Below are 11,379 nucleotides of genomic sequence, written 5' to 3'. Positions count from 1 at the left end.
CTATCTCATTAAGGCCCATTATATCGATAATAATGACATATTTACGTTTATATATATCATTTCACGTTGAAAGAATATACGATGCAGTTTAATGCCGGGCACACACAAGTTTTTTATGTTTCTCTCAAAGTTTACATACACAAATACCCAAAAATGGAACTTTTTTGTAAAATGATTTTCATTGCATTTTTAATATATCAGCTTTAATTGGAAAACGATATTTCATCATCGGTTTGTTTTAAGACGGTATACCTCAATTCAAACAATTTTTTCTCATTAACTTCATTTTTACAGCACAAGTATTGCACAGTACTAGTTCTGGATAATTTATTTTTTCCTCCTTATGGACTGAATAACTATTTATAATTGAAATTTTTATGCTTACGAACTGTTATCATCCTATATTTTACAAAATCAAGACATTTCAATTTTAAATAATTACTTTATACATTTCCGTTGTTTAAAACTAGTTTTTCTTGTAGCTGTTATGTATGACACTAAATACATGTAGTTATTAAATAAGAGTATAACTCCTATAGCTATATTATCAATACACATCCTATAAAGGTCATATAATTAATTTAGGTTATAGAACTTTTTAGAATGTTATCATGTATAAACATACATGTTTAATTTGTAAACATGTTGATTATAAGTAGGGATCTAGAATGATCTTTTTCCAGAACGTTCTGTGTGTTTATTTGTTTACTGTGTTTAGTTAGATATTTCTGGAAAAAGAAGGTCCTCCAATATTCTTGAAATAAGGGTTTAGCTATATATACTCCAGCTGCCCAAGGCTAATCAGAACTGTAATGAGAACTGTAATTAGACATTTCAAGAATTGTACAGCGCCATATTAGATTCTTTTGGGGGAGCTATTGTGACTTTATCTGTGGATTGTTACAACGCATTGTGTGGATTTATTCATATTGCATGGAACTTTACAAATTATCAGTGGACATTGATTTTCCTCGTGAAGTTGTGAACATTGTTAATTAGGAACCTGGAAGGATTAAGGATTATACCAGAACATTTACATACAGATAAGTAACACTTTAAATCATCGTATTACTCTTGTACCACCACCAATTACTTTGGATATTGTAAACCATTACTGTATAATATCGTATTTAATTAAATTGTAATTTAAATTTAGCTGCTGGTTTCTCATTTCTGTTATTCTCGGTCGTAACAGATTTGGGACTCGTCCGGGATCGATATTCAATTTGTGAAATCTAACTTCGAAAAATTAATTACGAAATTTTCAAAATTTGTGTACATTTGAAACCAACAGCTAGATAAACATGACTACTATGCAGGTAGAACAGTTTGTAAGTTAGTAAGAAGGATTTACTTTTATTGGGTAAACATTAAGGCCTAACTTTAAAAACTAATTTGAGGAAAGCTTGAATTAGGAATTTAATTATAAGATATTTTGTTGACAATGGCAAATTTGACTTTAGTGCATTAGATAGTATAGAGGAAACAGTCCGTTCAGAAATTCAAATTAGAAAAAAGAAGGGAACGAAAGAGATGGAGTTAAGAGAAAAAGAAAAAGACAAAGAAAGAGAGTTAAGAGAAAAAGAAATCGAAAGAGAATTGAAAGAAAAAAGATCGAGAGAGATCATATGTTAGAAATAGAGAAGCAGAAAATTGAAGATGAAACAGAACTTAGAATTAAAGAATTAGAACTAGCTTTTCAAGACGGTTCAAGTACTCCAACTTTTAGGGGTTTACAATGAAACAGAGGTTTTGATGTTAGTAGAAACATTGGGTTAGTTCCTCCTTTTCGAGAGAAAGTAGTTGACAAGTAATTTCTGCATTTTGAGAAAAAAGCTGACTGTATGAAATGGCCTGAAGATAAGCTTACAATGCTTCTTCAGAGTGTCTTGATTGGTAAAGCTAGAGCCCTTCTAACGACAAACCTAAATTAGGTGATAAGAAAAAGTCTGATTCTTAAACAGATCGTATGGCAGGTGTTGGGTCTCCTTCTGATCCTGTTTGTAATTACTGCAAGAAAGTAGGACATGCTATGCCTGAATGTTATTCTTTCCTGTGTTAGCTAGTGATATTGTGGAAGATTCTAAAGTGTCTGTTGAGATTAAAAGCCCAGAGTCTGACTTGGTAACTGGGCCTGTCACCATTGGTATTAGATCAGAACTTCCCGTAGAGGGCGTGTGGCTCATTTTAGGCAATGACTTGGCTCGAGAGAAAGTTAGGGTGGATCCATTAGTGTCCAGTATCCCTGATAAAACAGGTGGTGCTTAGACTATTCAACACGAATTTCCTGGTATATTCCCGATCTTGTGCTGTAACACGTTCAATGAGTAAGAAGGTTTCTGATGTTGCAGTAGTTCTGGATCATTATAGTCCAGGGTTAGGTTAGCAGTTTGCTACTTTCGTAGGTCAGGTGTGTTGATACGTAAGTAGCGCCTCCTGATGTGTCTCCCGAAGAAGACTGGAAGGTTGTCAATCAAATAGTTGTCCCACCGAGGTATAGGCAAGATATTCTGAGTTTGTCTCATGACGTACTCATGGCAGGGCATCTAGGTGTGACAAAGACTTAACAGAATCTTAGATCACTTCTTTTGGCACAAGTTGAAACGGGATGTGGCTCATTTTTGTAGGTCTTGTCATACTTGTCAGATGGTAGGGAAACCTAATCAGAAAATCCCTATGGCACCTTTGCACCCCATTCCAGCATTTGAGGAACCATTTAGTAGAGTCATTATAGACTGTGTAGGTCCTCTACCCAAAACTAAGTCTGGGAATGAGTATCTTTTAACCATTATATGTGCTTCCACACGCTTCCCTGAAGCCATTCCACTCAGGAATATTAAGGCCCCTAATATTGTCAAGGCTTTGGTTAAATTCTTTACACTGGTTGGTCTTCCAAAAGCTGTCCAATCGGACCAAGGTTCGAATTTCATGTCTGGTATTTTTCAACAAGTCATGTACCAGCTCCAGATCAAGCAGTATAAGTCTAGTGCTTATCATCCAGAGTCTCAAGGTGCTTTAGAACGTTTTCATCAGACATTGAAGAATATGATGAGATTTTATTGTTTTGAAAAAAAAAGAGACTTGGACGAAGGTATACACATGTTGTTGTTTGGCGTTAGAGAATCTGTATAAGAATTTCTTGGTTTCAATCCTTTCGAACTTGTGTTTGGACACACTGTACGTGGTCCTTTGAAAATTTTGAAAGACAAAATTTTGGACGAAGATTCTAAAGTGAATCTCTTAGAGTATGTGTCTAACTTTAAGCAAAGATTGACAAGGGCATGTGAGTTGGCAAAGGAAAATCTTGCCGTTTCTACAGATGCCCGTGTAAGAAGTTTTGATCCAGATGACAAAATTTTGGCTCTATTACCAATACCAGGTCAGCCTTTGCAAGCTAGATATTTCGGACCTTATGTTGGTGACAAAAAGGTCGATGATGTAAACTACATTGTACAAACTCCAGGGAGGCGCAAGAAAACTCAATTAATGCTTACGAAATATGTAAAGAAGAGAGCAAGACCTCTCCACCTATTGCTGCTTTGGTCTCTGTACCATCACACAGTGAGAGTACAGCTGATAATTGTAAATTAGACTTAGATGGGGGTGTACAAGATGTAGGTTTAGACTGTGGTGTTAAGTTACGGAACTCAGATGTGCTCGCGAACTTGGACAAGAAACTATGTCATCTATGGGAAAAGGAGCAAAATGAACTGAAAGAGCTGATACTTGAGTTTAAACATTTGTTTCCGGATACACCAGACAAAAAAGATGCTATCTATCACGACGTGGATGTGGACGACCCACCTGCCAAGCAACATCCTTACCGTGTCAATCCTTTGAAAGAAGAACATTTAAAGAAAGAAATTCAATGCATGTTGGACAATGATATTATTGAACCAAGCAAAAATGAATGGAGCTCTCCGTGTGTTATGGTGCCAAAGTCAGACAAGACATACCGGTTCTGTTCTGTACTGACTTCAGAAAAGTAAACTCTGTCCAGTAAAGCAGACACTTATCCGATTCCAAGGATTGACTCGTGTATTGACAAAGTTGGCAAAGCCAAGTATGTAAGCAAGTTTGACCTGTTGAAAGTATATTGACAGGTGCCATTAACAGAAAGAGCTAAAGAGGTGTCGGTATTTGTAACCTTGCGAGGTTTGTACCAGTTCAAAGTTATGCCATTTGATATGAAGATTGGCACGGCAACATTTCAACGTCTTCAGAACAGCGTGATATCAGACCTGGAAGGCTGCGATGGATACATCGATGACGCCATCAACTACCATGACACGTGGGAAGACCATCTACGCGGGATTCGCGAATTCTTCGAGAGACTCACTACCATGAAATTGACTGTAAACTGACTGAAATGTGAATTTTGTCATGGAGCTGTTGAAGTTTTAGGCCATGTTGTAGGACAGGGGCAGGTTAAACCTGTTCAGGCCAAAGTAGAAGCAATTATAGATTTTCCAACTCCTGGAAGCAAGAGAGAGCTGATGAGATTTCTTGGTATGGCTGGATACTACAGAAAATTATGTTAAAATTTCTCTGTTACAGCAGCTCCACTTACTGTTTTGTTAAAGAAAAAAGTTAAATTTGGCTGGTCAGTCGAATGTAAGTCTGCCTTTGAGAAATTGAAAGCCATAATATCAAACTCACCAGTTCTGACTGCTCCAAATTTTAATAAAGAGTTTTAACTGTTTGTTGATGCCAGCGATGTAGGTGTTGGTGCTGTTTTGATGCAAGAAGGTACAGAACAAATTGACCATCCAATTTGTTATTTCTCGAAAAAGTTTGTCATACATCAGGGAAATTTTTCCACCATGGAGAAAGAATGTTTAGCGCCGATTTTGGCCTTGAACCAATTTGATGTGTATCTCTGCACTACAGTTGTGCCTGTGTTGGTCTTCACCGACCACAACCCTTTGACTTTCATTGGGAAAATCAAAACCAAAAATCATAGAATTCTCAGGTGGAGTTTGACTTTGCAAGAGTACAATCTTGACATCAAACATTTCAAAGGGAAAGACAATATTCTTGCTGATGCTTGATCAAGAATTTAATGTCACTTGATATTTCAAGAAAGTTTCCTTTCCAAGAAAACTTTCTTTTCTTTAAGGAGAGGTGTGTTATGTATGACACTAAATCATGTAGTTATTAAGGGAGATAATTCCTATAGCTCTATTATCAATATACATCCTATAAAGGTCATATAATTAATTTAGGTTATAGAACTTTCTAGAATAATATCATGTATAAACATAAATAGGGATCTAGAATGATCTTTTTCCAGAAAGTTCTGTGTGTTTATCTGTATACTGTGTTTAGTTAGATATTTCTGGAAACAGAAGGTTCTCCAATATTTTTTAAATAAGGGTTTAGCTATATATATTCCAACTGCCCAAGGCTAATCAGAACTGTAATGAGACTTGTAATTAGGCATATCAAGAATTGTACAGCGCCATTTTAGATTCTATTGGGAGAGCTATTGTGACTTTATCTGTGGATTGTTACAACGCATTGTGTGGATTTATTCATATTGCCTGGAACTTTACAAATTATCTGAGGATATTCATTTTTCCTCGTGGAGTTGTTAAGGATCATACCAGGACATTTGCATACAGATAAGTAACAATTTAAATTCTCGTATTACTCTTGTACCACCACCAATTACTTTAGATATTGTAAACCATCTCTGTATAATATTGTATTTAATTAAATTGTATTTTGAATTTAGATGCTGGTTTATCATTTCTAATTTTCTTGGTCGTAAACACATTTTGTAATAGTTGGTTAGCTATCTGCCTTAAGACATATCTGCTTCCGCTCTATAGATTTATGACACATTGTGACCAAGGTCAAATAATACACGTATCTTATTAATTTAATCGAATCAATATATTTGATAATTATGGTAGATAAACAGTAAAAAATTTTAAAAAGTTTTATAAGATTTTATTTAAAAAAAAACCTCATCCAAGTCGCATTTTTTTAAATGACTTGTTCATCATTATGCTGTTCACATGGAAGTTCTTTAAACATTTAATATCTTACTTATATTGTTTGACACTTATACACAATTAACATATTTTTTTATATTCTTATGGGAAGTTTATCTCACATGCTAATGCATGGAGAATCAAATGTATTTAGAAGCTTTCCAATTTTTATTTTAGAGGCGGAGTAGTGATGTGATATAACAAATACATTTGATTGATGTTGCTTCATCCTTATTATAACATAACATGCACAGTTCATTACATTTATTATTTACACAACAGCAAAGAACTTCCAATTTCATATTCATTTTTCCTTCTGATAACAGCATATCATGAACCTTAAAAGTCATTCAGAAGTTTGAATTTCTTTATATTGTTTTTGTTAAATAATAACATCATTAATTTATATACCATTTAAAATCATCAACATATATAAATCCAAACATCACTGTTACACTGTACATGTACCTTAACATTTATTTTAATGTGTTTTATTGAAATATTTGTATTGTATGTCAAAACCAGGCCATAGTTATGAAATTTAATTGCCTTGTACCAATATAACACACCCTACTGACCACGACTTATATAGACCAACCAGGACGAAGACTGAAGAAAGAAGAAAGAAAATGAGCTGAAATCTGTTTCAAAAATTGTGATTTTTTTATCTTTATTAGTGTATTTTCATAAATTGGAATTTAAGTTTTCGGTAATGTATAGTGTTTTGTTGTTTTCTAAGCTTATATAATCATACATATTAATTTGCTTTCATCTAAATAGCACACATACATATAACAGGATGATAATTGTTCTAAGCGAAACGTTATGTAATAATGTAATGTAATATATTTTTAATTCAGTGTGCTAAATATAATTTATACTATTACACTTCAGTAATTGATATTACCATACTGTTAATCTCATTTTGTTCCTGAGCTTACAGAATTTCTAAATTTTTGGATATGATAATATGTTTTGTTAATTTTCATTTCTATTAATATGTTCGTTACTTGTGCTGTTCATTTTTATAATTCGCAGAGGAAGTTCCTTTACATACCTTTTTAAAATTATTTTTATATCTACACAAATGCATTTTTACACAATCTATATTTAAAACGTCTGGTTTGTTCTGCTGACATGGTTAACATGCAGTCTTAAAATGTAAACTGGTGCAACAAGTATGTCTTGAGAACAATAGGGTGGTGAGCTATCTCATTAAGGCCCATTGTCTCGATATTAATGACATATTTACGTTTATATATACTATTACACGTTGAGAGGAATACCCGATGCAGTTCATTGCCGGGCACACACAAGTTTGTATGTTTCTCAAACGTTCACATGCACAAATACACATCAATGGAACTTCGTTTGTAAAGGTTTGTTCTTAGACGGTAATTACGTCAATTCAAACAATAACTTTTTCCCTTATGGATTGAATAACTATTTATAATTGAATTTTTATGCTTAAGAACTGTTGTCATCCTATATTTAAAAAAAATCAAGACATTTCAAATTTAAACAATTACTTTATTCATTTCCGTTGTTTAAAACTAGTTTTTTTTTATAGTAAACACATTTTGTAATGGTTGGTTAGCTATCTGCCTTAAGACATATCTGCTCCCGCTTTATAGATTTATGACAAATTAATCGAATTAATATATTTGGTAATTATGGTAGATACACTCAGTTGATATGAACAGTACATTTTTTAAAGATTTATAACGTCTTATTAAAAAAAAAAAAAACTTATCCAAGTTGCATTTTTTTAAATGACTTGTTCATCATTATGCTGTTCACATGGAAGTTCTTTTAACATTTAATATCTTACTTTAATTGTTTGACACTTATACACATTTAACATATTTTTTTCATATTCGTATGGGTAATTTATCTCACAAACTAATGCAAGGAGAATGAATTGTATTTAGAAACTTTCCATTTTTTATGTTAGAGGCGGAGTAGTGATGTGATATAACAAAAACATTTAATTATTGCTCCGACCTTATTTAACAATTATAGGATTGTTAAATTGCATTTATTGGAGATATTAATGCAATCTGGGTAGCAGATAAATAGAATTTATAGTGACCTTGTCATGCCATCAATGTATTCTTTACGGTGACCATCATTTGATTGGATTTTCATCAATATTTTACATAACATGCTCATTTTATTAACACTTGACAGCTTCTGAAGGGTGTAAGTTTGAGAAGCTATAAAAACAAACCAAGTGACCTAAATCTTTATACTTTATAGATTTTATGACCACCACGGCATGGGCAATCCACCATCTAATGAATCTTTGGTATCATTAGAGTTCGAGACGTTAATACATATAAATCATGGTGAGTATTTATTTGAACCTCCTTGTTTTTCTAGTCTTGAAACATGCACGAACCATATAAAATTGTACAAAGAAGTGAAACTTTTTCTGTTTTCCATTTTTTTTATTTTCAAATACAAGATATATCCATATAACGACAGTAAATGTGTAAAAAGTAAATAAGATAAACAACACACCTTAATACAAAATAAACAAATACATAATGTATGAACACATGAACAATAAAAGGAAAATTATCGACTGCTTTCTACGTGTACATGTGCTTTAAAACCCATTATGTATATACCTTTCCGAAACGACTTTTATGTTTTTTAATAGGAACGTAACACGAGATTGATAATATTGCAGAGTCAAAGAAGTTACTAGTTTACAATTAATGCTACATTTATCACAAGTACACTGTATCTAATTTAATTACATGTATAATAAATAAGATGTTGATGTTTCCCGTAGTCGTCCTAATTACCGCACGTTAGTTGAAGCGAAATCAATCTTCAATGTTTTAACTTAATATAAACTACATGAGACAATTGCATTTGTTTGGTGATGAACATAGAATGTTACTTCATCTTAGGCCACGATATAAATTTCATGGTTTTATAATTGTTTTAAGAAACTTTTATTTTAATTAAGGTAGAGGGCCTGTAACAGTTTTCTTTTTGTAATGATATTTATGTATTGTATTTCGAGTAATAGTTTTATTTAGTGTAACTTTGGTTAAACATTTTTGTAGTAATACAATGACAATTACAGTGACTATATTACAAAATGTAAATGCTAAGGGAGCTACAATGTACATCGTATATCAATAATTACAGTTGTCCACTTTACATCGTATATCAATAATTACAGTTGTCCACTTTAAGGATAATCAATGTAACAATCCACCTTTTGAAAGTTTTGGCCTATTGGCCATCTTCAGGCTCATGGAAACAGAACAAAAGCAGCTAAAATGATTCCATGTGCCTGAGGATAGCCAACATGATAAAACCTGGCAAAAAATCAACCATTCTTGTAAGTCATTATATAATTATATATCATAGAGTGAACAAAATGTACTGGTGTGATGTATGGCCTGAACAGGAGATTTACATTGTGTACTTTAACCGTCCAATCACAATCATTGAGACACAAATCCTACAAAGATATACATGTAGTTTACCTGATGGTTGAATTCGGCACTAGACTGATAACTTCTAAAACGTGATTATTATAAAATGCTTAAACTGTACACCAATGCAAGACATTGGGAATTATTATAATAGGAGAAAATTGTTGATTTATAACAAGTGTTTGCACAAGTAATACACACAAAAAATATTCATTATAAAACGGATGAAAATTGGTAAATGTCAAAACATAAATGGCAAATATGTTCAAACATTTTTCTATTCTCAATATATAGTGATGGTAAAATGAATCAATCATAAAGTTTGACTGTCGCTGGGACAGCGTAAACAAATCATCCGAGTGAATCAGGTTAGAAACGTTCTGTGCTGTGATATGGTACAGTTGCAATACTGTGACCCAACTATTTCCGTCTTGAATTTCAAGTTTTTATGTCCAGTAACTTTTCCACAGAGATCTATATTTTCATGATTTCATGGTGTCATCACACACAAAATTGTATCGTACGCGCAAATATGCTGGTTTACAGTAACACAAAAACAAAAATCTTACAAGCTAATATCTAATCCACGACCTTCGAGTACAACTTCATTTTTATAGTACATGTTTATGATAACAACTTGTTTTCTACGTTCTACATTGTTACTTTTATCTAATGTATAGAGCCCAATATACATTCAGATTAACTACCGAAACTAGGCTTTTTGCTTATGAAATTTTGGTACTTTACGTTCTGTATTAAAGAAATAGTGTAATATAATTTATAGGACACTCTGTATATGATAAGTTACAGTTAATATTCTACTACATAAAACACTAGATATGTCATTGTTTGCTAAGATTACGCAATATATTTATTCTATTTGAACCCAGGATTTAACTTAGGGCAAATTTAATTAGCCATTAATATTCTTTGGTCGTCAAAAGGATATTGTAGCAATTACATATACAAAATGTACACTGATATATGAATAGAGATTATATTTAGCACCGAATCATTAGCATTGAATAGTAGTGTTGTACATGTGCCTCATGAACAAAATCAACTAATTCCTTAATTAATTCCTCTAAATTATGTTTATTGTTATTGCTGGTGTTGGTTTTTGTGTGTGTTTTTTTTGTGTTTTGTTTTTGGGGCTATCAATTATTTTCGTTCCAGAACCCAAGCATTAAAACATGATCATACATGTTTCTGCTTCTAGACAAATAAATCCTAGTTGTAGTCATAGCCCCATCCTACTTATTTTTTATTTTACACAATGAAATAATGCTACAGGTCATGCATAAAAAAACAAACATATATTACATTTATAAAATATATAAGATATAGTCTAAATGATATAGGCAATAGTTATAAAATGTATGACATATTAAATAATGATCTGATAAAAATGAATAAATTATCATTGAAAATTGTGTATGACAGTAAAATGATAAAATACATACTGAGGAATATATTTATAAACGTGACTTTCAACATCTAGATACAACTAGAGATGTTTATCAAATCTTATTCTTAAGTGGAATGTGTTTTTTTCATAAATTCTCAAAAAAGGCTTTATAAATCAATTTAAATTACTGTTTAATAAAACAACAAATGAACTCTTATTCAAAGTTATCAAATATCTTAACGACTCCTCCCTATCTCTCATCCCATATCAAATTAATTATATCATAATTAATCAATGTCTGAATTCTTTCTAATAGTGAAATCAATTTTTTAGCAATATCAAACAAACAACAGGCCCGACCATTCACATGTAATGAAAAATAAAATTGAATTTAAATTAAAATATTTGCTAGATTATGATAAGTGTAATTAAACATTAGTTTTAAAACAACAGAAAATAATTTTCTCTAAATGATGATTTCACAGATTACATTCTCTAAATGATGACTTCACAG

The sequence above is a fragment of the Argopecten irradians genome, chromosome 9 (assembly GCF_041381155.1).
Source record: "Argopecten irradians isolate NY chromosome 9, Ai_NY, whole genome shotgun sequence".
Lineage (NCBI taxonomy): Eukaryota > Metazoa > Mollusca > Bivalvia > Pectinida > Pectinidae > Argopecten > Argopecten irradians.
Note: the sequence above shows the minus strand (reverse complement) of the source record.